Genomic DNA, 25,989 nt, shown 5'->3' with positions numbered 1-25,989 from the left:
ATTGCAACTCAGCAAGGATGTCTGTTGCAGCCCTCACTTAAAACTCAGGCAGGACCTGTACCCTTTGACTGTTCTCTGTTGCTCGGTTATTGGTTGCGTTTGTAAGAAGCCCTGGGCATTAGGAGGTTGGCTTGTATTCAGTGCACAGTGGTGGCTGCAGAGAAAGGTGACTATACAAACTGGGGCATGTGAAGAATGGAGAAAAGAAAGGGAAGTTCTTGGAATGGCTGTGGAATGTGACTTGAGGCCTGCTCTGAAAGTCGGGTGTGCCTTTAATAGTACTTCCTGCCCATGCTAATATTTCTACTTGCGTATTTATTTAAGAAATATCTACCCTGCCTTTCCCATTCCAAAGCAAATGCACAAGGTGGCTTACAAAGCTATAGAGACAAGTACAGAGCACCCCAGCAGGTAAAAACATCAAACAAGGCATTAAAATGTTAATTTTAACAAAACGATCTCTTCTACTCCCGCTTTCCTTTTTTCGGTTTGAGAGATCTTTTTGTAATAAAAAATCGAACTAAAGCTAAATTTAGTGGAGCTAAAGCTAAATTTAAATTTAGACTTTGTGGAGGAAAAACTGAAATGGCAACTGTAGAGTGCCTTAAAGACTGAAAAATCATAGCACACACACTCTTACAATTTAGCTGGAATTTGGAAGTATGGGTAGTGTGACTCCTTGTCTAATGATTCATGTTGTCTTAACATTCTTCAAGAAACGAGAGGGGAACATTCTGATTAAAGAGTTGGGAAAAGAGGTAATGATAAATGGCTATATGTACTAATAAGTTCCACCTTAAGAAAACTTGTATTGACTTTCTTTTTACGGAAGTTGAATAACCACTCCCCAGAGATCGAAGGAAGAGACCTGGCTGTGACTCCGCCTGGAAAACCCTGGGGGGACGGGACTGGAACACACAGGATAAAGGGCATGGGGTGGAAAAGTGCTGCAAGCAGGTGGCCTGCTGTTTCTCTGTCATCACAAGTCCCTGTCTGAGTCGATCTACTCTCTGCAAGTGCTTGTCTGCACAGGACTATTACTTGGCAGAGTTCAGCTTCCTCTGGTGAAGGTGAGAGGGGCAGGAGAAGGAGCTGGACTGACTGATTTGCAGGGTAGTGTGGAACTTTAGAAAGGTGAGTGGAAGAGGATGATTTTTCAAACTGCGAATCCTGAACGCAAGGGAGGATCTTGAGAGAGGGTTGCCAGAGCAATGTTGTCTTGTGCTAAATACTTCTGTGCTGATGCAGCTGCCTTCAGGCAGAACTCAAAACAGATTTTTTATTAGCGTGGAATGCTGGCTTTCTTTGTGCAACTACTTTCCAAAGTGTGCATTTTTTCATAACTATAGAAGTGATCTTATGAAGGAATATGAACCTTTGTTTTGTTCTTTGGGATGGCCTCTTTTCTCTGTTCTCTGAAAGTGGAAAATTTCTTTCAACAGCCTAACAGGATTTAGTGTGTTGGTGTTTGAGCTGTTCTTTGTATGGGGCAAGAAGCAGGAATCCTTGCCATTTCATGACACCTCACCTTGCTTTGTAAGTCATCACTTTAGGCTACATTTTCCCTGGTTAACTAGATTGTTGGTGTTAGTCATCAGAAAGTATGCTCATCATGTATTCCAAAAGATGACAGGAGCTCAGAGTTCTTACAAATGGATGGGTTAGTATAGAGAGGATTGGTTCCAGAGCCCTAAAAAGTAAACTTTCCAAGCATCTCATTTCACCAACAAAAATTGGTCCAAAAATGACCTACTCTAAACATGGTTCTGTCATAATGGAATCTGCTGACTGGCATGGAAGCTGCGAAGTTTTTCCAGTGGGCCTTTTTCATGCACTAGATCTAAATAGCTCTGCAACAGAAATGCTATCTAGTTTTCCCAGCATTTAAGCAGCAGTCTTCAGGCACTTGTCCACTGCATTGATAAGTACTGGAAGGAAAGTAGTAAGCTGTTTCCTCTTGGTCTCGATTCCCCTACTGCAGTATGGAGATATTGTCCTTCTATAACCCTGTAAAGGTAAATATCAAGGGGATAAATGTGAAGCCCTTTGCACACTCAAAATGCTGTACAAATGGTAAGTATTTATTGGATTTACAGCCTAATTCTATCCTCTACCATGTTGTAGCTTGCAGTTGTGTCAACAGAGCAGGTGCTGCATGTTATGAGGGGAATGGTTGGACATTCTGCAGAAGGTAAGTAAAAATAGTATCTCCTGGTATGCTGCTCAATCATCTGTGGATCTACTTGGACCTTTGCTAGCCATTTTTGGTGGTACCTGTTCAAAGAGAGCTAGGAGGCATGATCTTTGTGCCACTTTTATGCCAACCCACTATTGTAAAAGGCCCATGTAATGGGGCCATTAATCTGCCTGGTATTTTTGGGCAGCAGTACTGAACATTCTTATCTGGAAATAAATCCTACTGTAACTTAGGGCACAATCCAAAGGTGCCCTTGGGCCAATGCAAGTCCCTTGCGCTGTCCCAACATTGTCACCAAAGTGTTGTAAAGCACTTTTGCGCTGACATAAGGGAAGATAGGCTGGTGCACGGACATCTGCTGGCCTCCCTGAGCTGACATGGACCCCAGGCAGGACGGGTTTGTGCCAGTCAAGCTTGGCCACCACAGGGGACTGGGGAGGAGTCAGGAGGGAGGTGTTTCAGGGCAGGGAGAAGGCAGCCGGTGGGCATTCCTGGGGTGGGTGAGCAGTGAGCGGGATCCAGGACCAGGATCTGGCTTATGTCGGATCCTAGCCCTATTCCTGGGTGGCCTGGGGCAGTCTCAATTTGTGCTACTGATTTAGGTGGTGCAGATCTGACTAGACCCATTGAAGCTCTCCCTGGGGCAAGGGGAAAAGTTTCCCCTTGCCTCGGCTCGGACAGCCCAAAACTTGCGCTGGATACAGCACATGCCCAACGACCTGCCTGTTCAGCACAAGATAGGATTGGGCTGCCCTTGGACCTGCTTCTTAAGATCTTTTTTGAGGACTAGAGTGCTACTGTGCAAATGTTCTGCAAGAATGTCTTAAAACAAGCCATTCACTACTTATTCCATCTTGACAGTTGGAGAATTAAGGCTGAATGTATGACTTCCTGAAAAGCTATAGTAGTGATCTGGCTTAGCAGGAATTTCAATTCAAGTCCAAATATTTGCTAGAATAGACCATACTAACAGCATGTTTGTTGTTTTTATTATAAAGAGTGATAGATGTGCCTTTCCTTGATCCTCCTCCAATCCAATCCTATGCATGCCTACTCAGCCATAATAGTATTCAGTAGGATCTTGTTGGCATCCTTCAGTCTCGGAAGACTATGGTGTCACGCTCTGAATGGTGGTTCTGGAACAGAGTGTCCTCTCCAGTGCGCGAAGCCTGGGTAAAGTAGGTATGGAGGATAGGTTGTTACCCATGCAGCAAATCCCCCCTCTCCACATCGCTGAAATGGTCCAATGGAAAGGCAGAGGCCAATACGGTTGGTTCCAGCGGCGTCGCAGGAGTTGCCAGAGCGTGACTGTGTACAGCCACGAACTGCCTCAGGGACTCCGGCTCCAGATTTTGCCTCGAGGTTGGCTCCTGAAGCCTTTTCCATAACTGGATGTAGCCACAAGGCAGTGGAGGTTTGGGATCGGAGTTTTCCTTCTCTCAGATGAGCTGCCTTCCCAGGCTGACGAGTCCCATCTACCTGGTGGCTGTTTAGTCGCCTCTTACGACAAGTACAGCCAAACTGAGGGCCTATTCTTATCCCCAGCCCCCAGGGGAAAGCCCCCAGTAGGATGTATTCCTAGAAAAGTGTGTGGGATTGAAGCTCTAGTTATCCTCAGGTTCTCTACACAACTTTATTGATTGTACTTTAGACTTTTTAAAAATACTGTTAATTTCTAAGGAAGAATAGAGGCAGGGGGCAAGGTAGATCTTACTGAAATGTTATTTCAATAGCTAACAAATTGAATAGGTGCCACCTGATGGCAGCTTGCCCCCTGTTCTGGTGGTAGAATTTTCCTCCAAATTGTTAATCAATGTTGTAAGAGATAAGGAAGAATGAAATGGGAGACAAATGTCCGTGCTTGGATGGCCTGGGTTAAGGGGCAGAAATTGCCATACATAAGTCATGGAAACAAATGGTTGGGCTCATACAGAAGATATCAACAATCAGTATAGTGGTTGTCTAGGCACTCAGCTGACACTTGCAAGCAAGGACATGTTCCGCAAGCTTTGGCTAAACAACTATTACCACCGCTACCTTGCTGCCACTCAAAGCATTTTGCTCATTTATGCAAGGACTTGTCTGCCTGACCCACAGATTTCCACAGTCTGGTGGCTGTCTTGCTAACTGTTTATATGGGAACTTTGAACTTCTTGGCAGAAATTCACATTGTCAAAGTGCTGCAGCAGCATATTTCCTGAGCAATTGTGGGGAAGAGGAAGCAAAAGGATGAAAAAGTGGGGATGGAGGGAGAGACAAAGTGCTGTGAGCTTTGAGAGACTGTTGAACCTGGCCCATTCATGTAGTGACCTAAAGTGGGACTTTATGGGACATCAAACTTTGAGAGGTTGCTCTCGCAAGGTTCCTGCTGCTGCTACTGAGAAAAGAAGGGGAGATGAGATACTGTAGCCCGCTCTTCTCTTTTCAGTTCCTATCTTGTGTATAGGAGGAGGAAGAGTTGTTGGTTGTCCAGTTGGCTGGGTGCAGTGGATTGCTGTTGCACTGTCAAGTAAGGTGTTGGGTTGGGCTGGGGGGTAGACTTGGCACCTTACTTCAGGAACCAGAATATCTTGGGCTGCCAGTGATTGAAGCATTGTAGTTGAGCTCAGCCCTAGAGATAGTTTCATAGTTACTGTGCAAGTGACTATTACATGATTCATGAAGCTTTCTACATGAAGTGACTTCTGTGTAGGATTCTTGTGAAGTGGTTGTGTGGGGCAACCCAATCCCTATCTGCCTGGGCATTTCCCTTCATCTTAACATATGGAAGAAATTGAGATCTTTACTCTGTGTGAACAAAGAACAAAAACTGATGTTTCAGAATCCTCTTTCCTTTGTATGGTTTTTGATGGAGTGAGCAGGTAAGTGAGTAAGAAATGAGTGTTACAACTATATGCCATGGGGGTTCCTCGGTCCATGCTAGATTCTTATGCCACCTCTTTGTGGAAAAGAGGCAATAGCCCTACCCTTATCTCCCCAAAGTCTCCCCAACTTTGGAAGCGCATGTCCTTGCCCCGACAAGCTGATTAAATTTTTCAAATGTAGGTCAGGTTAATGCAGATTTGCTTGTTACTATGGATATTGCTTAATTATACACCAATAATCCCCCATGAGAATTTCATGATTGCTGCTCATTTTTCTGTTTCATAAAAAAAATTCCCAGAAAGTGTAAAAGATGCTCTGGTTGTTTTAAGATTGGGGATAAATGAGATAAACCTAAGGAGAATCTAGGTTAATATGGTAGGTGAGAAAACATCAGTTTCCCAAGGTGTAGGAGCAGTGTTGCTTATGCTATTTTAAACTTGCCGTCCTCCCCCATCTTCTGTGTTGTGTTTTTTAGGAGGACTGATGGGAATTGGAGCTCAAAGGAACTGAAAGCATGAGTAGCACAATACCCTGTACAGTGTAGATCCATATGCACTAAAGCCTTGTGTAGCTTTCACTATAATCCCTGATCTTGGTCTTTCACAAGCTGGCAGGGAGTTTGTCACAAAAAATTACTTGCAGAACAATTAGGAATGGAAGCTGATTCAGGTGTTAGAAGTTGAAGAAGGTAAACGGACAACTTTTGATTGTTGGCCAGCCCTATCTGGAGAAAACTTTCTGACCCAAGCAACTTATCAGGCTTATACTTCATGAGCAGAACTTCATCCACTGACCCATGTGTAAAACTTGGCCCATTTCCTCACCACATGACACACTGTATCTCTGTAGCACCAATGGCTTGAGAGCAAGTGAAACACATCTCAAAAAGAGAGCCAACACTTTGGTATCTATATTCCCCCCCCCCAATGCATTCTTTCTACTTGTGTTTCCTAACTGGAATAAGTGCAGTCATATAATTCATTCAGGTATTCTAATGGTGGTTTGATTCTGCTATACTTGTACTGTTCCCACCTTAGCTGACATAGCTCTCTCATTTTGAAAAGGTGTCAATTGTTTATCACTGGAAAATTGAATTCCCTTGTCTGGGGCCATGGTAGAAAATGTGGTGGGTAGCTGAGCTGGTGTTTGGTTACATTCTTAGAATTTATAGTGGCCACTCAGCTACTGCAAAGAAGAACTTGAGCAATCAAGTTGGAGACAGTAAATATTGCTAATTCTTTCAGAACTCTTCACCTGCTAAGACATGCTGGTAGCTCAGTATTTCACTTGTGGACTTAGGACATTTTTGGTGCCAGTTCTGTAAGAATATGCCAAGTCTGAGTTGCTTGAGATTTCTGGGTTAGCAAGAATATATACGACGAAGCATGGAGCAGGTCAAAGATGGTTGCACACATTAAAAAAATGAGTTTGGCAACCCAGGCATTTTGGTGGGGTGGCGTTACACAACCAACCAAAAATTGGGTCACAACCGTTTAACAAATATACTGTGGAATTCCAGTATATAATAAATATTACCATTGTTTTGTGATGTGTTTTTTTCAGTAACACTGCAGGCATGCAGCACTTTGCTGGTTAACTTAATAGGAACTAATCTGTGTGTGTCTAAATAAAATCAATTACACTCCTTGCATCCTGCAAACTCTTAAACTTTTGAGTTTGCCATGGCTTTGTAAAACTGAGTTTTGATTAAGTTTGAGAAATGTGAAGGAAAGAATAAGTTGCTATGTTTACTGCAGTGAGAAGATAATAGTTGAGGGTGTTGTCACAAGTAGCAAGAAGTTGGAATTAATTTCAAGGGGACTGAGTTTACTTTAAGACCCTGTGCTAATGGTGGTTCTGAGGAAATGGGAAATGGATGCTTTTGAAGATTGAGAGACAGGCTGGGTGGGCAATTTGGTCCGAGGAGGTAAGAATATAACGCTGCTTTAATTAAGCTCCCCCCACAACTTGAGACTGCCTACTACATTCTTTTGGAAGTGGTACAGTCTTGTAGAGGACTATACCATATTTTTGCCCAAATGTCTTTCTGATCTGTTAGTCATGAAACTGTTTTACCATCTACTTCATGTAGTGATGTGTTTCTTACTAATTGTGTTATGAAACAGGGAAATGACGATTTCCTGAGGAAATCTGGAGCATTTAATGGTCACTTCATAGTGGCTTGTCCTCAGCAAAAACTATTCTCATTCATCTATTAGTAAACAATAAAAATCCATGCTATGAATTGTAGCAACCTGAAGCTGATGCTTTGTGTCAATATCCTGGTGAACAGGCTAACTTCTACTTTTCGTTCCAACTCTATTTTCAATCTTAACTTACAAATTGTCGATACCCTGCTTTTCATTACCTCAGCTACACAGAGTGAACATGGCAGCAGGAAGGAAAATATTCAGCTTGAAGGCTTATGTACAAAATATAATGCCAAATATATATATATATAATTTTTGGCTGGAACTAGGTCACCCAAGGGGTGACAATGTAAGAGTGCCATCACCTAGGTAATGTATGTTGTTGCCATGGTGACCCTAAAGGCTGCATCAGTCAACAGCTTTCAAAATTTTGACAGCTGAGTGAAACTGAAGGTTTTAATGAGGACAGACACTTGGTTAGTTTCAATTGCCGGGGACTCTAAAAATACTCTCCCACCTTGTTAACGTTTCAAGAACATAAATTAATAATTTAGTCCTCTTTCTGTGCCATTTCTGACACTCCAAAGTAAGGCTGTTGAAGGATGTAGTGTTGGGCTGGCTTGTCATTTTGATATGGTTTCACCGGTCATGAAACCCCCGAGGTCATAATGTGGTATTGGCTGGTTGTTTTGCGGTTAATCCTGGAATAACTATTATACTTGTACGGAGAGACCTTTGTGTCTCTTCTTTGATTTTTGAGAGGAATGCTGTAGCTGTGCGAGTGTGTGAGAAAGAGATACTAGCAGGGCAGGTAATGTCATTGTCTGAATAGTTGTGATTTTAATTGCGGGGTGCTAAGCGTGTCACGATTGCTACCCTGCGCCTTCATGTTAATTGAACGTGATGCTGCACTGCAGCATTGCCAACAGTATTTTAGGCATTGGGACCATGTCTGTAAACCTGGGTGGCCTGTTGCCCACTCCCAAGAACCAGGAATGAGCACAGCTATTGAAGAGGATTGTCGACCAATTAAAGCTTCAGTTTGATGGCCTTGCTTTTAATTGACTTGAATTGGTAAAAGCAGCATTGCAGTATCCCAATACTGGCAATTCTTTAAGCTATTTAATTAAAATAGCAGCAGTTTCTGTTTGCTAATTAATGAAAGCAAAACATGATGGCTTTGATTCATTCAGGCATCATGTCAAAAGGCATGTACAGAAATTTGTTTAGAACAATGAAATTGGCCCTGAGCACCTTTTCACAAGAGAACTCTGAAGTGGACAAAATTATATTATGAACTTGTGGTTAATGTTCAGTTTCTTCAGCTCTATTTCTGCCTCCTCAAATTTTGTGGGAGGTCTTGGTACAAACCTCTATTCTGTCATTGCTGGGAACAAGTAGTTGTGCTTTTTCCTATGCTCTGTTCCTTCTTCCCTTGATGCGAATGTATGTTCTCTGCCACAATTCCAGAAAATAAGGTTCTTTAGAATTCATAATCCCTCTTCATAAAGAGGTACAGATATGTAAAACTTCATAAGGTATATTAAACTAGTAATAGGTATATTACTTGGATGTTGTGTGCTGTGTAATGTTTGCACATTGTGGTGTTCATTGCTGCTCATTTGCATCCCTCTCTCATTAACATCTCTACTAATGATAGGTAGGCAAATAACTCTTGATGGAGCTTCCACAGCCAGGAATGTCACTTCCATCATGACCAAGACTAAAACTTGGGCTAAAACAAACCTTGGTAGAAAATGAAAATTTGTAAAAGGGGGGGGGGAGATTCACTTGAGTGAATGTGGGGTCTTTATTGTCTATATGGCTTGCTTCATCGCAGCCGTCGGCAGCCTCTCTGAGAAGAGGCTCACAGAGCTGATGATTTTAATGAGGCACGTTTAGTAAGAGCTTTGAAAAGCACAGTGGGTGTAGCTTGAAATTTGTGCGCGTTTATGCACCCATGCTCGGTGCTTCAGAGTATTGGCAAGCTTGTAGGTTCAAAGCAGACTGCTCAACAAGTCTGCTGAAATGGCAGTGCTGGCCTTTGTGGAAATACGTATGTATGTTCCTTGAAGCACAACTGCTGTTTACTTTGCAGTCAGTGCCAAAAACTGGCAGCTTGCAATTGGTAGAGAGGGAAAAAGTAATAGCTTTCAACAGCTGTATATGAGCAGTGGCCCTGTCTGCCTTTTCTGGGCATCATTGTTAAACCTTGTGTTTCAGCACTCTGAGATTGACCATTATGGGTTTGTTCCTGTGATCAGGGCTTGAAAGTGATCAGTTGTTGTCCAGAATTAGCTCCGGGTGTCTTTCTACTTGACAGATGTGCACTTATTTCTGATATTTGTGCAACTCTGTACATCAAGTACCTGACACAAGGTCGCGCTGGTAAGTAGCTTTTGGGCAGAATGTAAAGGATGTTGCCATATTAAATTAAGGGTGTTCTCCACTCCCGGTTCCATGTGGGGTGAGTGTTGGCTGTCGGGGGGTTCATGCAATATTCCATGTTGCCCCCTCAAATGTGTTCCTTCTTCTCCCGGGGGTTCTTCATTGATAACATATTTTTTAATGCAGTAATATTTAAAATTGCCTATTGTAGCACATTGAAGTTGGGCTTACTGCTGACCAAGTAGTAAAAACATACTAGTAAGGGCAAATTTAAGTGTGATTTTAATTGCATCATTGGCCCTGATGTGAGTGCTTCTTCCCTCCCTCTCGCACTCCCCCATAAATAGCAGCAGCCATGGGTTAGAGCATCCCCCTACATTACCGCCATGATTTCAGTCCAGATATCTCCCTCCCTCAACCTGGTGACCATTATAAAGGGATTGCACCTGGTACCTTGTGTGTGAATTTAAAAAATGAAACATTTTGCAAGTCAGGCATTTATCAAGGATTTTGAATCCTACCCACTGGCATCAGAAGAAACCCCCAAGACAACTTCCATCACTTTAAAATACAAGAGTGCAATAATTTTGTAAAAATTCAGTTGTATGCAAATAAGAAACATTTAGCATTTAACATAACATGACGTTATGTCTAGGTTATGTCTCTGAACCTTCTTGGAAAATGTGTGTTTTGGGAGAGGTTAAAAGGGAACACCTTTGTTGCATAATTCCGAAACTGCTTATTCAATAACCATCATTCTAAACATTCTCAATTATCTGTCCGTCAGCATTTACAGGCCTGTTGCAATGACCAGAGATAGACAAATCCAGCATGGCTCGAGTCAAGTCACAAGTCTCTGCCCACAACTCAAGTCGAGAATAAGTCCTAACGGGGGCATTTTCTGAGTTGCCTGAAGCATTTTCACAACTTGGTCACAAGTCTTTGTGATTCATGTGTCAGGCGCCAAAAAGAAAACGGAGCTGCTGCCAGGGTGTGTGTGTGTGTGTGTGTGTGTGTGTGTGTGTGTGTTGGAGTTGTCTTTAAACCAGGGGTATCAAACATAAGGCCTCAGGGCCAGATGCAGCCCATAAAAGCTTTTTATTCAGCCATCAGACTCTCGGCTGCTGAGCAGTGCTGAGGTGTGACTGCTGAAAGGGCAGCCCACATGAAAATTTGGCTCTCCCATAGCTTGAAATGTGATCAAGATTTGCACATTTTCTCTTGTCATTTGCAGCTAATGAGTTCCTACACGAGAACAGAGTGCTTATTTCTGGTTTTGACCTGTTTAATGACATCACTGCCTGCCTAATGACATCACTTCCTGCCCTCAGCAGGCATAATTAGTGCTATTCAGCCCACTATATGAAATAAGTTTGACACCCCTGCTTTAAACTTTCCCCTGCCATCCCATCCCATCTGTAAACAAAGTGGGAGGGATGGACTCTGTGAAAGCAGAGACAGAAGCAGCAAGAGGGAAGAGGATTACATGCAGCAGCTGAGAGGCTTACCAGGACAACCCTCTCCTTGCAGCTGTACTCAGAAGTAGTCCCACTGCAGCAGGTCATTCAGTGGGGCTTCCTCCCCCCAAGTAACAATAGAACTCACAGCAGCCATGCTATTGGAAATGGTGATTTTTATGAACCTCCCCTCCGCTTCCTTTTTCCTTGGGCTTTTCCAGCCAGTTCCAAGGCAAGAACCCCCTTGGGCTGCTCCTCCTGCCCTCCCTCATCCAAAGAAGCAAATCAGACCACCCGTCTTTTTGTCGAATGATCTTTGGTTCCTTTAGAGATGGGCAAGAGAGCTCACTCCTGCCTCCCTCCTCCTGCTCGTATGCAAAAGCAAACATCACCCTTCACTGCCTCTTGGTTGGAACTTCCCTGCTGCTCACCTGGTCTGAATGATGGCCCCTGAGGTTTCTCACACTGTGAAAACAGTAAGCAAGCACACTCGGACACAGGCAGAATCAAGTTTGCATGCATGGGAACTGAGTGCCCAGTCAAGGGCCTTTGACTCAAATGTTTTTCCGAGTCTTCCATGCACAAGACTAGAGTCTACACGAGTTAGTGAAAAATGCAGATTTTCATGATTCAGACTCAAGTCACCTGACTCGAGTTCCCATCCCTTGCAATGGGATGAGTGACCTAAAGCTGAATGAACCTTACTCATTTCATTGTCCCAAAGTTCAGCAGAACACTTTCCTCAAAGGAGGAGGAACAGCCACCTGAAAAGATCAATTGTTATCTTTAAATCCAAGTCACTATTTATAGTTTCTAAATAATTCAGAAGACCCTTAATGGACTGGCTGGGAGTTTGATAGCCTGTTATCAGCTTGATGTTGATAGTGGTAGCATCACACAGTTCCAGAAAGTATTCAAGGAGTAAATAGGAGAGGCAGATTAGGTGTAGATTGATGCATTGGATGCTAAGGGCTAGTCCCACCTGTTTGATGTAACCCTTAGGCCTGATGCATACAAACAAAGCTGCTGCATGAGGGCTGCATTAGAAGGGACCAAGTAGAGAGGCCCATGAAAGAAAAGGCTTTTGAAGCATGTTTTCATTACTGAACTTTTATTGCTTTTTTACAATTGGGGAGCTGCTCACTTGTGTATCCAAATTGGGCCTTTTCAAGCTGTTACACCTTGTATAGTGTGGTATACTAAATTGAATTTGTAATCCAGAGGCTTGTTTTGCCAGTGGGTTGGATAGAGGAGGTTTGCCCTTCTCGCTTCTTCCTTCTCCCAAGATACAAACATCTGTACAATGCCTCTACTCAGCCGGGGAAGAGAGGAAACTAGCTGTAAGCAAAGCAAGCTCACCCCCCCCACTTGACAACAATACTGGAGGGGGGACTATGCATAAATATCCAGTCTCTGCAGTGACATAGACGTGCTGTGACTTCTTATGAATGCTGCACCATGAATATTCAAGTTGCATTCCTGCACATTTAGAGGCTGTCGCCCTGATCCTGCATACTCTTGAAATTAAAAGATGGGAAGAGGCCTGTTAGGATGTCTAGTTCCTGTTAAGAATACAAAGTTCTCCCTGCAGTGTGTTCTCTAGTGTCTTTGTCTGTTCATTTTTTAATGTCTTCTCTGCAGAGACATGCAGTGACTTCAAAAATTGCTGGCTGACTCCTGCTTGGCTAGACCAGATTTCAATAGATTGGCAATCAAAGGCTTCTGTCCCTTCTAATCACACCCAATGTTAACACCAGATCCCATTCTCCAAGCAGGATTTGTTAACTTCAGGGGAAGGTAACTGATTAATAGGAGAGATCCTGTCTGACACAACCTCTCTTAGAAAGAGAGAAAGGAATTCCGTGAAGGAGACTGGAGCAATTAGAACCTGTCCCTTAATTCCTTTTTATGTCACTGAATGCATTCATGAAAGGGCAATTTAATATGACAACAAAGGTGATGTCAAATTTCTGTTGTCATTACATTAAATGTTCTCCAGTTTTTCAAGCTTAATTTTCAGAACTCAAACATTTTTACTGTAGCAGTAGATTTCTTGTTTGGGGGGGTGGGAGAAGAAGGGGGAAATCATCATCTGCCATCAGTTTGGACTTAATTATACAGCTTGTCACTTTTTCTTTTATTGTTCATATTGTATAGTCATTTATTAGTGTCATTAGCTTTCCTTTCCAGAAGGGCAAGTAAGCAAAAGTCTGTCTTCTATAAACTGATCTTCCAGGTATAGGAAAATTAACATTTTCCACTTTCTCTTTTTTCTATTTGGAGGTATACATTTCTTTTTTATCTTGAGCCTGTACTTTGCAGCTGTTGAACCTATTGCTTTCTTAGACTTGCTTCTCCATCTGTGCCTGTACCTAGATTCTTTTTTTTAAAGACTGAGTGAGAGTGGTACTTGTAGGGGCATTGGTGAATGAGTGCATTGTATGACTGCTTCAATGCTAAAATTCAGTACAGGCATTAGTGTGAGGGTCCCCTTAAAAAGCATGACTTGCTACACCTACTGATTCTGGTTATGCAGTCTGACCATGTGTATCTGAAAGGCACAGGTGCATATCTCCTGAGAATCTCTGTTGGATGATGGTTCTTAGATAATCACATAGCCTCAAATGTTGGTGTTTCACTTAAATGCAGAAGTAGAAAACTGAGTAGAGGTGTTTGAGAAATGGTGCTATTTTACACAGAAGCAAGCCCATTCAGTAAGACTTAGGTTGTAATCCTGGAAATGAACACCTCTACAAATGAGTTCATTAAAGACCAGGAGTGGGGGGGATGGGACAGTTCTGTTGTAATGATCCCAGTTGGGTACTCTGGGAAAGATCAGGGGAAGGGGGAAGGGGGATTGAGGAACAGCAGAGAGTTAGAGGCAGGATGGAAACATGAAGGAAAGTGCACTGTTGCTCAGGCAAAGGGTTGAGCATAACTTGGAAACCTGTGTCCTTGGAAAGGTCATGGATATAATTTAAAGGGATTCACTGGCAGGATGTCATTGCAGGCTTCTGAATTCAACCACCTTAGGCTAAAAAGTGCCCATGCTGCATGTGTAAGTTGCATAGTTGGTTGTGAAATTGACTTATCAGTGTAAATATTCTTTTTGTTGCCCAGTTTAAATCAAGCTATTTGAGTACCCCAAGTGGTGTGCTTGGATCTAGCAGATCTTCCTTTTTGGCTTCTATGAAGGGAGTGGGATGAACAATATTTGAACAAGTCAAGGCTAAAGGGTCTTGTATTTTTTAAAAGATTTTGTTATCCATTAGAGCAGCATTCATTTGCAGCTGGAAAATCTAGGATCCATTGTATGCACTGAGATTGAGATTCAAATGAACTTTAGACTAGCTGGTATTTATGTGCTTTGAGAGATGTAGAGTCCTTAATCCCCTGACCGCTCCCTCTAGTTACTAACTAGCTGAATACTGAGAGCTTTAAGTGCTAGAAGATCTGGAATTTCAGGTATCTGGCTTACAGTACAAAACTATGTATGTCTATGCAGAAGTAAGTCCCACTATGCTAAATGGAACTTACTCCCAGGTAAGTGTGTATAGGGTTGAAGTCTAGGATGTAATCCAGCCCTTGACTTGGGATGACAAAAGTCCCTTGTGCCAGCCCAGGAGGGTCACAAATGTGCAATAAGGCATGTTTGCGCCTCAGGAGGAAGCTGGGCTGGCACTCAGAGAAGTGCTGGCCTGCGGAGGCAATGCAAGCCTCCGTGCCGGCTTCCTCCGCATGGGTTGCGTTGACCCAGGTGGAGACCCATAGGGACCAGCGGCCCTTACCCGGAGGTAAGGAGAATGGTGTCTCCTTGCCTCTGGCTGGGGGTGAGGGGGCAGGGAGTGGGAGGTGGGGCTGAGATCCAGCAGTTATCCCGGATCCCAACCCCTGTTCTTGGGGAGAACAGAGCGGCTTCAAGCTGCTCCACTCTCCTCGGACTTGCACCTCCTCAATACGTGGCATATGTCCGAGGAGACCCATAGGGGCCAACAGCCCTTACTCAGAGGTAAGGGGAAATGTTTCCCTTTGCCTCTGGCTGAGCCGCTTATGGCCCCTATCCTGTGCTGGATACAGCGCAAGCCTCTTGGCTTGCCTGTTCCAGTGCAGAATAGGATTGTGCCCTTAGTCTCATTGTTTAATACTGAACTTCTCAAGACTTATTTTGTATCATGTTTTGAGTGTGAAATGCTTCATATGTATTATCTTGATATTCTTAACAGCTCTGTAAGGTAAATGCAACATAGGAATAATGAGGCTGAAGGGGAGTGGTTTGCCTAAGTCTGCCTATAGTGTAGCTCAGTCCCTTAACCACCATGCTACACCATTCATGTAACTAATATATTCATTACTGAAAAGTATACAGGTGTGTGCCACTTAACGACAGGGATATGTTCTCCGATCCCTGTTATGTGATTAGGTCATTAAGAGAACGTCCAGTCCAATCTGTTGTGTAAACGGAGACTCCCTGGTTGCTCAGGCTACTGGAGATAGTTTGCCTCTTCTTTGCATTAAGAGCCTCTCTGTTGTGCCGACACTCTGCTGTAGGCTATGGGAGATGTGATTGCCTCATTGAGCATCTTTAGTGTGCTTTGACACTAAATCGCTGTCATATATGTGATCCATCCTTAACAGTTATATGCAAACGATTGTTAAGCAGCACACGCCTTTACTGTGAATGTGCCTGCATTGTGTTGAGTTTCCTTCAGGACATAGTATACTTTTGAGAGCTTTAAGTGTTAGAAAGCACAGTTTGCTTTAGTAGTTTGTCATGGTCCTAATGAACAAAGGCAGGTGCTTGTAGTAGGTTCCCCCCGTAGATATTATCTGCTCCCCCCCCCAACTGAACAGGCAAGTGGTGGGTTTCAGTTTTCTTGTTCTAGCAAGGGCCTCTAAGAAAAGACTGTCCTTGTGCTTGGAAAAGATGAAATAGATGCTCATCTCTTCTCAGATATGAAGGCTAGGGAGACTGATTGAGGGCAGGGGAATGGAAGAGAATCCAGCAAACCTATCCGGTGCACCAAGTTCCTGAGCAAAAGAGAAACAAAATGGAAATAGAATGAGACTGGCTTTGGAGCCAGCATCTTTATCCAGTGGTAGACTTTTTGGCACATGCATTCCTCATTGTCACCATTTTTTGGCTCACAGAAGGACTGGCAAACGTGTCATGCCTTATACTGGAGTTGATATGTACCCTCTCAAACCAATGCTTACATCTCTCTTGGAAGACCCAGCTCTCCCTTTGAAACACTGTTGTACCTGTTGTAAACCTGGTATCTGTTGTAAACCTGTTGTAGTGTGGTGGTGAAGAGCACAGCATAGTAGTTGATTGGAAATCCTCCTTTTACTTTCATTGGCACAGTTAATTCATTGGGTGGTTTTATGCAAGCTGCCCACAGCCTTATTTCCATATTACAGACAAAGTTAATGGTACAGGCCTATTTTACTTGACTGAAGGTTGAATGAGGTAATATATGTGAAGCAGTTTAAACATTTAGCCAAGTCTTTATGGAGTGCTTTTTCCTATTGTATAAGGTCTGACAGCAGGGTAGAACTGGATGATATAAAGCAAACAACCTAAGAAATGCTAGTCAAACCTGAACTGACTGGCAGTATGGTATGGTGCAATGTCAACATGCCCATGCACCTCTGTCTTTAAAGTTTACATCATTAAATAACAAGCATACAACTGAAGTGTACAGTCACTGCATTTAGACTTAATGTAGCAGGGGAGGATGCTTTGATTGGAAGTCCTTGAGCCCTGGGGCATAACTCTGAGCTATCCTGGGGTCAAATAAGGACATGACTACTATTGCTGCAATTTGAATTCAATTGTAAGTATCTCCTATTTACAGGCCAGAAGACCAGTGATATCAAATGGCCTATAATAGGAATGTGATGCATTCATTCCACTGAAATCAGCTGAAGTCTTTTTTTCAGTTGTAGTGTTTAGATACCATGGTGGTTGTTTGGGTGACCTCTGTTTCCATGGCGAAAAGTAAAATAGTCTTAGATTTCAGTTCCTAGAAGAGGTTTCTCATGCTGTATAGCAGTGGTTCTCACAGATTTAGCACTGGGACCCACTTTTTAGAATGAGAATCTGTCAAGACGCACCGGAAGTGACATCAAGCAGGAAAATTTGTAGCAATCCTAGGCTGTGATCGTACCCACACTTACCTGGAGTAAGTCCCAATGACTATAATTGTTAAAAGAATATACATAGTAGTCTGTTAAAAGTACAGGTCTGTAACATTTCCCCAAATGCAGTCACATACCATGGTAGTATCAAACCTAATATATTAAAAATAAAACATTGAAATGAATGGGGACCCACCTGAAATTAGCTCGTGACCCACCTAGTGGGTCCCTGTTGCAAGGTAGAAAGAAGGCAACTCAAGAAGTCTCGGTACTCAGGAGTGAAAATTTGCAGGCTTTATTTCATTGCAAGCAATGGGCATCTCAAGGGACTCATGTCCAAAGCATTGAGAGCAATTTCCCAATATTAACTGGACCCTTTATAGCATTCTGGGTCCTTTGTTTGAAAATCTGAACTTCCCATTGGCTGAAGTTTGACATCATAGATGGGGCTAACTCCTAATAGGCTGTAGATAACCTTAGAGACACCTGGTAGGTGAGTTTCAAGTTACAGGTTTCCAAAAAAGGTAAAATTAAACAAACATATTGAATTACAAAGTTTTCAAAAACCAGTAGAGTGTGCTATAACATCATCTATCCAGTGTTGACCCAGTGTTGAACCTTTTTCCAATTTATCATTTCAATTAGAAATTAACTGACAAGTCCTCTCACTAACCTCATTAAAAGAGAACACAAAAACACTTAAACCCAGGTGTGAAGACCTCATCTTTGGCAGAACTTCAGACCCATTTTTGGCATACATCCCCTTCAGACTCATCCTAATTAGGATGGCCTTGCTTGAACCACTTATCTCTTCTGCATTTCTTCTCCTGGGTTTAGTAAAACACTGTGGGGCCCTCTGAAAATCTCTGTGAAGCAAAGACCTTTAAACTTCCTTTAACAGTTTCACTAAAATCAAACAATTTGACTTCTATGTCTTAATTCTATATAATTATCGTGACCTTTTATTTTGGGTACATACTTTGGTTTGGTATCAAAGGTTACTTGGTCTCCATATGTATACCTCTGCTCCTAAAGCATAAGAGAATAGATGTTTTCCTGGTGAACACAGGTGTGTTTTCTATCAAGGCGTACATCTCCAGTCTGGTACTTTTATCTAAACTAAATTCCAACGTATATAACACAGCCTTTGAGGCCCCAAAGTTCCAGCCTCAGTCAGCTTATTGACTTTAATAAAATTAAGCAGCTTTTACTATTCTCTGTTCTTCAGACTTGCAAAATGATTCTTTCTAAACACCAAGCAGCCTTTTTTTCCACTATGCTTATGTGTTGCTCCAGTGGCCTTTACACGTGGGTTACAATCTGGGGTCACCATGCCTCAGTCGCGACCCACAGTTTGAGAAACACTGCTGTATAGAATGTGATTATTAGTCTTTTTGGAAGAACGTAGTTTCCAACTGAAGTTGAGATAGAAAAGCACCTTGCTCTCTAGTAGAGGAAGGGGGCATTCCTGACCCTTTGGGAGATGCCCCTCCCACCACTAAGAGGCAGGGCCAATTCAAAGCATTGTGTCCTCCTGCTGTAGCATTTTTGACACACTGAGTCCAAAGGTTCGCCATCACTGCTCTAGGGAGTAGGGCAGGTTCCAAGGCGCATAGATTGCATTCAGCAAGAATGCAGGCTACATTTGTACCCAGGAGAGTCAACTCAGAAATAAACTGGGCCTTTTATCTACATTTTGTAGCATTTTGCCTCTGGTCTGTTTCAAAAAGAGAACCTGAGGAGGAAGGTTTGTGAAATGTCTGCTTATGAACACAGTGGGGTAAAATATGGGCTTGAGGTTTCCGATATAGTCCAAATCCCCCCTTTTTAAGTTTTTTAATGCACCCCATATGTTTCATTTTAGAGAAACAATGCTCTTGATGATCTTTTTCTGTTTCAGTGACACCCAGCTATCCCTTTCCATTTGGATTAACACCACAGAAGCTTGCTATGATTCACTGCTCTGGTGGGTGCTTGTACTGTAACTTAATCACTCTTTAGCAGCTCCAGGATGCTTCACTCCTGGCATTGCCCTTGATGTCATGTGAATTCTGGATTGCTAGAGCAGAGCGTGAGGCAGATGCCTTCATCAAAGGAGGCAGGCAGCTATTGGTCCTTGTTCCGTGCCCCACCTCTGCCTGTAGCCAGTTTTGAAGAAATGCTGTCCTCCAGGACTCTCCTAGCAAACTGAGAGTTTTATCTGTGCAGGGATGGAAAACTTGCTGCTGCTGCTTAATGAGTTATCCTGTTTGACTGGAGTAGTCTGTACATTAGGCCTTTAAGGTTGTTTCCATTTTGGTCCTGGACAGAGCAGTGGCTTCCTAGAGAGAAGTAGAAATAAAAATCATGCAAGGTGATACTTCTATAATATATGAATGTCTGGTATAGGAGGGTGTGTTTTTGTATTGCACATAACTATTCAGCAGGCCAGTAAGTAGTCACTACTATTGCTGTTAATAAATAGGCACCCATCTCTCTCGCTATAGTTATAGCTAAATTTTTCCCCACATTTTTTCACCACCCTTCCTCCAAAGAGCTCAGGGTGGCGTACACAGCTGCTCTTCTGTTTTTGTCCTCACAATAACCCTGTGAGGTAGGCAAGGCTGAGAGAAAGTAGCTGACCCAAGGTCACCCAGGAAGCTTCATGGCTGAGAGGGGATTCGAACCTGGATCTTCCAGGTCTAAGTCCACCTCCCAAACCACTACACCATCCTGGCTCTCTATATGTTGTATATAGAATCTCCTGTACCAAATAGCAACTATGTGGTTAAAAATACTTTTCAATGGGGCAGAAACACATTTCCCCATACCACCCTAATTTTGTGAGACAGTGCTCTTTAAAAAAAAAAAATCCTATTCATTGCCATCATTTCCCCATGTACTACTGTGTCAGCTCAGTGTTTCATTCTCATTAAATAGTCGTCATCTTCAAGGCAGATTCTCCATGTGACTATTTGGGCATCAGTTTGAATGGGGTGACATCACAAAGCTATGTAGCCGATCTTATTTGGCTGCAACAACATTGCAGAGGGCAAATGAAGGCCGAAAGAGTAAGGATAGTCCTGGCCAATTGGCAATCCCATGTGAACAAGATTCTTTTGCAGTGGACAGGAGCCAGTCGGTTCTGACTAAACTCTGGTGTCCACTAAGGTCAAATGAAGCCAGTTCAGGGGAGTGTGATGTTTGTCTATTCAAAAAAACATAAAAAGAACCCTCCCCCCCCCCCGATCAGGCCAAAGGCCCATCTAGTCCAGCTTCCTGTGTCTCACAGTGGCCCACTAGGGAGCATGCAAGATAAGAGACTTGCAAAATTGGTGAGAAAGGTACGTACGTGAACAGTGTTGAAAATGTGGCAAGTGCCCCTTCTTCAGTTCAGTTTCTCTTATAAGGTTACTGCATTGTACCTGTGTAACTGCAGAGAAGTTGATTATCTGTAGCTTCCAGCCATACAGTTGAGTTCTGTACTAGTATTACTCCTTGTCTTCAGATTTCCATGTGGCTACTAAGGGGTGATAATGTGGTCTTAACCACATAGCTGGAGAATATAGACCAGTGGTTCCCAACCTTCAGAAGGCCGCAGACCACTAAGGCAAAAATTGAAATTGTCATGAACCACTTGTGGCTGTGGAGAGTCTGGTCTCCGCCCCTCTGGTGGTCCATCTCCCAAGTGCTCCCCCATGGACTGTCTGAGAGGACAGAGAATGGCTTGCCCATAACCACAGCTCACACTTCAGTGGTTGTGGCTGTGGACAATCCATTATCTTTATCCATTATCACCCCTCTTTGGTGGTCCATGGGAGATTACTTGCACTGGAAGTGATCAAAGGTGGTTTTTTCCCTGAGACCTCACGTACCACCTGCAGTCCCGGACCACAGTTTGGGAGCCAGTGCTATAGACAGTTGTTTGCCCCCTGTCTTTAGTCAGGTGCCATGTGGTAATTTTTTTTTAATGACCACCTTAACATTCAAAGCCATTTGCAATCACTCTTGATTCTAGACTTGAGAAAAAAATCTTGTACCAAAACGTTTAAAAGATTTCATGTATAATGCAAAACCTTGCCCGTTTTTGCCAACAGAATTTTGTTTGAATAAAAGCTTTTATGTTTTTATGTTTAATGCAATGTTTAGCATTGTACTGCAGAGACTTGTTGCTTATGTTGCATCAAAGATATGGGATGAAAGATTGATCTAACTAGCTTGTATCTTTAAGTGTCCAAATAGCTGCTAAATATAGATCTCCCTGGCATATCAGTTGTGCAGATACATGGGAATTGGCTTAAAATTGGATACCGGGTTTGAGTTAAGAGGCTGCCAGCTAGATACAGTCAGAACAGAGAAGTATCATTCGGTGCTGTGGAATTCTGGTAGCATGTCTCTACTGCTAATTACCAGCAAATGCGTCTCGGCTTCCATCTGGCGATCAGTGGCTAGAGAGAAACTGGAAGTGAATTTTGTTGCAGAATGTTGGAATGCTGAAAGTCAGATGGATCTAACTTTAGAAATGCACTGTGTTTTGCATTCTTGAGGTCAGGAATAGTTCTAGAATGGTCTGCACTAGCAATGGAAATGGCACACATTTGGAAAACCAAAAAAAATAAGAGTCTGTCCCACAAAATGGAACACGTTTCATTGTTTGTGGGCCCAGGAAGCTGGCGGTGCTTCCAGTGGATATTGCCACTTCCTCCTCATGTGTTTCTTTTTCAGCTTTAGTAGTTTAATTCTAAGCTGCTGCAAAGAACTCATGATTGTGATATATAAGTGAGGAAGCCACTGTTAGATCAAGACAAGGACAAAAGTTCAGGAACAAGATTATACACTATTGTCTGATGTCTGGGAATTACTCATCTTTGGATGAAGTACTTCTCTGCAGCAATAGTAGTATAGAAAAGAGTTGGTAGCTCAGAAGATTGCCCTAAGGTGGGTTTTCACAAGTGCTTAACCCCTCCTCCACAAGTCAAAAATAATTTCAATGTAGAAACAAATGCCTGCAATTTTGTGAATGGTTGGGCTCTTTCAGTTCCATTAAAATAAATGGACTGAGAACCACCTTGTATAGAATTGCAACCAAAGAGACCAGCTGGGCAAATTCATAAAAGATACTTTTGATTGATCTATATATTAATGAAAATATAGATTGCTAATCAGAATTAGGGCGTTCTCCTTTTTTTGACAGAGAAGGGATGTGGTTTGGTTCCAGAGAAGCCTCTTAACATGCAGACAGTGGAAAAGGGATTTTAATCTGACTCCCAAAATATTCAATGAGTTGCTTCAGCACATGACCATTTTGTATATCTGTTAGGGGCACACTGCACATAAAGTTTCAAAAAGTCTCTTTACATGCTGCTGAACAGCTCAATATTGAACTCATGAGATTTGTCATAAGGTTATAAACTTCTTTCGGCCCCATTGGGCCCTTGTGGCAGTTCACAATTGCCACAAAAAATGCATATCTGTAGACATGGTGGTGGGGGTGGTGGTAATATGCGGCAATTCTTGATTCTGCTGTCGGGGTTTCCTGTTTCACTTATTCAAATGTTATGGATCTCTTTATTCAAATTTCTAGCTCATGTCTTTGGGCTTTGAGAAAGATTAATCTTAGAAAAGCAAAACTTTCCCAGCCCAGTTTTACAGTCAAAACTTAAGTCTATCTTTCAGCTGTCAAACCAAATGCTAATGTGTTTAAAAAGAAGTGGTCTTGCGGCAGGCTCATCTGCTTCATCTTCTAAGGGCCCAATTCTATCCAGTTTTTCAGCACCAATGCAACCCTGCACTACATTTGTTCCCTTACCTTGAGCAGGCCTCTGTGACTGTCCCCTCACTGCAGGGTACAGCACACACACGCCCAGTTGGCATGGCTGCATCAGCGCTGGAAAGTTGGCTAGGACTAGGCCCTTAGACACATTGTTTCCAGGGAGAGTGGTGGCCTATATTGCATCTCTTCTTTCCTCCCTCTTGGCACCTTTTTCAGATGAACACAGGGTAAAATTGCTTTCATGAGAATATGGTATGTGCCCTGATACGTTCACTGATTGGGAGCCCCTTTATTCTCTGTATAAGAGCACTCATGATAGGACTTCACACGTTATGAGTTTCTTATGGTAGGTAAAGTTCCTAATCCAGGGTGATCCTGTTCGTTTTCATCCTCTTTGGAGAAGGGAAGAAGGAGAGAGCAGAGTTCTTGAATTTCCATGGTAGTTGAGTGCTTCATCCTCTCGGCAAATCCCACCCTTCTGTGTGTTTAGCTAAGCAAATAATTGCTTGCTGCTTCTGGTGAAGCTTATGTGAAAGGGGATTCTGTTTTAATAGTCAATTGAATGGGTTGTGTTTAGAAAGGGTAGAGTAGTACTTGGTCTGACTGGAAAGGAGTTCCATTTTAGGAAAAGAAACAATGCTCAGTTAGTGATTTTTGGGGTGTCGTTCCTCCTTCGCTAATGCTATTCTTGGTAAATACTTTGCAGTGCTTTTCCAATGGGTACTAATACTAGTATTGTAGGGGGGAATGTAAAATACATGCTGGCACCAGTACTTTTGTGAATGGAGGGTTCCTGATGGCAGGAAGCCACTGTGGTGGCCTCCTTTTACAGATGTTGTCATTGTCTTGCATGCCTACAGGTTGGACTACTGTAATGGGATCTATCGAGGCTGACCTTGAAAAGTGCTCAGAGGCTTCAAATACAACATAGAGGGTTCTAACTGGAGCCCCATCTTGTTGGGTTATCGTATTACACTAATGTTCTGTTAACTGTGCTGGTTCCTTATTTCCTTTCTGGGCCAAGTGCATGGTGCTGACACAAACCTTTTAAAGCCCTAAAGGTTCTGGAACTTGGTGCCTTAAGGTCTGCCACTTCTCACATGAGTTTTCTCTCACTCTTATGGGAACTATATGTTAACAGTATGTTTTAATGCTGATGTGCTTGTTGCTTTTGACAGTAGTCAGATTGTATCAGGCCCTTGTGGCTTGGAGCGTGGTGTATGGAGTACTTTTACATGCTGTCCCAGTTGGGACCTCTGGCAGTGTTATTTGCCATGGGGAAAAACGCCCACTAGTATTAACAGACTGTAGTGTCTGCTGCAAATAATGGTCCCAATCCAGGTTATGATTGTGGCATTGGCAGGTTAATCCCAATCCAACTTTATCTGGCTATTGAATTTAGGATAAAAGCACATCCATGTTAAGCACTTCTTTAACATGCATCCTCCTGCTCAGGAAAACTGATGCAGGTATTTTCCCTGTTCTGAATGGGGCTGCTTTCCTTCTGAACAAACAAGTACCAGGCTTTGGTGTTCTGAACTGCTGCTGCTCCTGGATGGCAAGGTGGCAGCTGTGGCCAGGGAGCTTTTGCCTCGCTTTGGCTGGTGTGCTTGCTGTAGCTGTACCTGAGTTGCTTGGATCTGGCCAAGATGGTCCATGCCTTGGTGACAGTGTGATTGGACTACTGTAGCACACTATGTGAAGCTGAGTGTTGAAGACTGTTCAAAATTTGCCATTGGTGCAAAATATGACAGCATGTGTGGTAGCTGGAGCATGGTGGTTTAACTTTCTTGGGCTACTGTTCCTGCAGCTTCATTGGCTACCCATTTGATTCCAAGCCCAATTCAATGTGCCGGTTTTGACCTTTTGTGCTATGATCAGCTTGGGACCAAGATAGCTCCCATTCATTCTGACCCATTCCCTATGATTTTTTTTTTTGGGGGGGGGGCTACTTTTTATGTGCCATCCTTGATAGTAGTGGGACAGATGGCAGCTAGAAACGCCTGTGGTGGCATCTTTAATGTAGAACTCCCTTCTGCATTAAGGATGATGTCATCTGGAGAGGTTCGGGTGAGGACTCAAGGCACTATTTCACTATTTCTCACTTCTGGAGAGGGTGGGGGAGGTTTAAATTGGGCAATATTGTAGTGGGACTGCTGCTGATGACTCCAATTAAAAAAAAAATCCAGCACAAATAAAACTGTATGCTTTGTATGTCATATTATTTGCTGCTATTTACCTACTGTGCTTGTTATATGCATTAATGTTTTTGGCAAGTTTTTGTTTTATGTATTCTTTTTAGAAAATTAAAAAATACTGACAGCAAAACAAAATACAATTTACAATTTTGTTTTGAATATTGTAAGCCACTTTGATCATCTTAGGAAAAGCAAGGTATCATGAGTCATTTAAATAAAGTGCGACGTAAATGTGTTCTGGAAGAAAAATGAACGTCTCTTCAGTTACTTCCATATTATGGATTCAGTCTTTTTTGCTTGTGTATTTAATACCGGTATTGGAAAACCAAGAAAGCTGTCTCAAATTTTGCTCAAAGTAAGAGATTGTACTTCTTCTGCTCCTACTTGACAACTGGTAATGAGGCAAATGGAATGAGGAATGTCAGGACAAATGGAATGAGGTAGGGCAGGTTGCAAAGAGCGCCCTTGCACCTTTCTTTTCTCCCCCTTGTTCCCTGTTCTACAGATGCTTGATAGTATCAAGAAAAGCCTTAAGGTAATTTTGCACATTTAAAAAAATGCACATTTAAAAATGTGTAACATAAGAACAGCCCCGCTGGATCAGGCCATAGGCCCATCTAGTCCAGCTTCCTGTATCTCACAGCGGCCCACCAAATGCCCCAGGGAGCACACCAGATAACAAGAGACCTGAATCCTGGTGCCCTCCCTTGCATCTGACATAGCCAGTTTCTAAAATCAGGAAGTTAAATCTTCCTTCCAGGCATGCAGTAGTTTTAGGAATATCTCATTCATTTTTGCAAGATTAAAGTACTAAGGTGACACACTCTCATTACTGTTCAATATA

General features: G+C 42.7%; 1 protein-coding gene across 4 annotated transcripts in view; it reads left to right on the top strand.

Annotated features, from left to right (window-relative positions):
• Positions 1–880: 880 nt before the first annotated feature.
• ACOT11 (acyl-CoA thioesterase 11) overlaps positions 881–25,989 on the top strand; it is a 71,680-nt gene continuing 46,571 nt past the window's right edge. For 2 of the 4 annotated variants that reach the window (XM_066623994.1, XM_066623990.1), the window contains exon 1: positions 881–1,134. The gene's annotated coding sequence lies outside the window, so the exon portion shown is untranslated. Of the gene's footprint in view, positions 1,135–2,122; positions 2,192–25,989 lie in introns of those variants that run through there. The other 2 variants (XM_066623991.1, XM_066623992.1) reach the window with 2 other exon arrangements.

Source organism: Tiliqua scincoides, chromosome 4 (genome assembly GCF_035046505.1).
Source record: "Tiliqua scincoides isolate rTilSci1 chromosome 4, rTilSci1.hap2, whole genome shotgun sequence".
In the NCBI taxonomy this organism is placed as follows: Eukaryota; Metazoa; Chordata; class Lepidosauria; order Squamata; family Scincidae; genus Tiliqua; species Tiliqua scincoides.
The sequence above is the reverse complement of the archived record's forward strand: the minus strand, read 5'-3'. Positions and strand labels throughout refer to the sequence as shown.